We start from the raw sequence: 2856 nt of genomic DNA on the forward strand, positions 1-2856 counted from the left end.
TCTTATTATTTTCTTTAATCTCCATCTAGATTAAGGGGTACCACTACCGCTATAATTGATCAAAGTGTACCACATAGCTGAATTGCTTGGGCTTATCAGTTCCAATATTTATTTAATACATTGTCACTGATACATACAATTCTCTATGATAGATAAAAGTCTTATACTCAGTTCTAACTAATGAATTAGCCTATAATGATGTTTGTTTTTCTGAGGAGTCAAAACAATGAGTTGTCATGTGTTCACATAACGAAAGTGTTACTCCAAAAGGAAATAATGAAAAACTAGAGCTAATGATTGTAGTAAAGGCATTTCATAAAGTAAGAAATGGACTATACTGACAATGGTGGCACTTATTTCTAAATATTTCTAGAGCTATGAGTGTCTACATAAGAGGTACAGAAGTTGAGTAACAAAGTGGACAATATCTCATTAAGTAATAAGGGTATTGTATTTAAGACCTAGGATTTATTTTCTCGCCTGGGCATTAGAATTATCTTGGTGATGTCTCTCATGATTCTGGACATTATGATACACCAAAATTGGTCCAAAGTGAGAATTAAGTTTGTCTCAAAAGTTATACTTTGATGGAGTACTTAAGTTTTAATGGAAATACTTACTCTGTCATATGATTAAGGGCGACTGATTTTATTCACGCTGCTGCTTTCATAAGCATTAAGTATACTTAAGTCATTATGAGCCCTTGATCTTCTATAAACAGAATATTTGGCAGAAATTGTTCAGGATTGGACCCCTGAAAATCGTTGATATGCATGACACTAATGGATCGTATGTTCACATAAAAGTCAAAAGTGCCCTGAGAAATTAATTTATGCAAGGTGTGGTGATATTATGAAATCCACATAAAGTTTGAATCTTCACCCTTGCGGGGGAGCCATATTGTGGAATGGCTCCAATAGTTTTCTCGAGGCACCATTAATTATGTGTTGTAAGTTGTGACATATTATGATTTAAGACTAAGGAATTTATGATTTATCCCGAAATTAATTACATAATGAGTGCAATTTACTCGAGTAACGTGTCAAGTGGTACTACCAAACCCGAGACACTGTGAAAGATAAATTCCAGAATCATATATCATCAACTATAAATGTCTAAGGTTATGTTTAATGAATTATGTTCTAATGTTTATTCTTATATGCTCCGTATAAGTATTATGTGTCACGCGTGGAGCATATATTTAGTTTGATGATTCCCTACTTTAGGCTTGCCCTCATGTCTTGCGGGCATAATGATAATTGGCAACCTATTATTAAGGGATAAAATTATGATCTCAAATTTTGATTCTGGAAATATGTTTGTTTTCTCCTTTATGTGTGCACATTTATATAAACAAACTGCACAATAGGACCATAAGTAAAGGGCCATCTCCCATTATGCATAAGTGATTATCCTATCGAAGTGGATTGGCATATATTGTAGGTATTAAGGTTACAATGACGTTTATAGATTGTTGTAACATATTACCTATATACGCTTCTCTACTGAGAGTGGACTGATGATGTTAAGTTAAGAGTGGACTTATGTATTACGCCATTCGATCAAAAGGGGAAGAATGTTGGAGATGATCGCCCTATTCGCTTGGGCTTGTTTGGCTCATAAGCCATGGCTGAAAGTACTGTTGGCTGATTTGGTGTGAGAGAAAAATACTGTTCGTTGGCTAAAAAAGTACGGCTTATAAGTCAAACAAGCCCAAACGAACGGGGTGGATCTGGGCTTAGGCTTGCTGACCGAGTCCTCATGGCTATGGGCCCACCACTCCTAACTGACGCATCATGATCGGAGGTCCCAACCGATGTCGTGCTATAAGATAGGACCGTGTGTGGCATCTAGCGGCTCTCTCACTCTAACGATGAGAACACCCAGACCTCCTAACCCACCGATCAGGGAGGCACGGGAGTCGGTTGAAGACCGACGTCCTCTACCGCTCCACCGAGAACCAGGAGGCCGATCCAGGAGGTACCTAAGATCTAACAATGGTCTTCTGCTAATCAAGGTTAGTGCTAATTAATCATGGAATTAGTGTGTTCATGTCATTAGACTAGTGACCCTAATGTGCTGATCATGATTAAGTTCTAACAACTTTGACCTCCATATGGATCTTCAGGATGTCACAGCATCTTCAAGCAGCTACTGTACCAAGCAACCAGGGGCCAGCCGCTACTGTACCAAGCAGCCAGGGGCCATTGATCATTGGCCAATGGCCGCGGCTGCTGGTTGGCCTCGCGCACAAGCCCGCGTTGGCTGTCAGCTCGCCGGAGATGCCACATATTGGATGCCCCGCCACGCGACGTTGCGAGCCCGTTTGGCGGCGGACGAATATCGGGCGATCTAATCTTTGAAAGCCTGATGACGTGGGAGGTTTAAATATGGATAATGAAAATTTACCTAGACTATTGTTACACTCTTCTTTTTTTAGGTGGTTTTATATTTAACATAATAGCTAAATCAAAGGATTTGGCATGCTTTTAGCTCATCTCTTCGAGATGCTCTAATAAGTTTTATCATGCATGTGGTTATCTCATCCTTGTGTTATGGTACCCTGCATTCCGCACACCTCTTTACATAAAATCTCCTGTGTTTTTTATTCGGGTCCTCTATTTTACTACTGCATTCCTCTCATTTTTATGTGTTTTCTCGATTCTTGTGTTTTTTATTCCACCGTTCCAAACAGACCCTTAATATTTCTTTGAAGATGACAAGCATCATGGAAAATTAAAGGACCACTGCAAATTGACCTCGTATGAAAGCTAGTTGGATTTCCAGTTTCAGATATAGTAACATGATGACTGTATGTGCCGGTGCATCAGAATTCGGTGTGGTAAACGAACTAAA

At 39.2% G+C, this 2856-nt stretch overlaps 1 long non-coding RNA gene across 1 annotated transcript; it reads left to right on the forward strand.

The window, feature by feature from the left end:
• Positions 1–1866: 1866 nt before the first annotated feature.
• LOC136540254 (uncharacterized) lies at positions 1867–2532 on the forward strand. The gene is made up of 2 exons (XR_010779912.1): positions 1867–2017; positions 2129–2532. It is a non-coding gene; the product is annotated as an uncharacterized lncRNA (long non-coding RNA).
• Positions 2533–2856: the final 324 nt, after the last annotated feature.

Source organism: Miscanthus floridulus, chromosome 2 (genome assembly GCF_019320115.1).
Source record: "Miscanthus floridulus cultivar M001 chromosome 2, ASM1932011v1, whole genome shotgun sequence".
Classification (NCBI taxonomy): Eukaryota; Viridiplantae; Streptophyta; class Magnoliopsida; order Poales; family Poaceae; genus Miscanthus; species Miscanthus floridulus.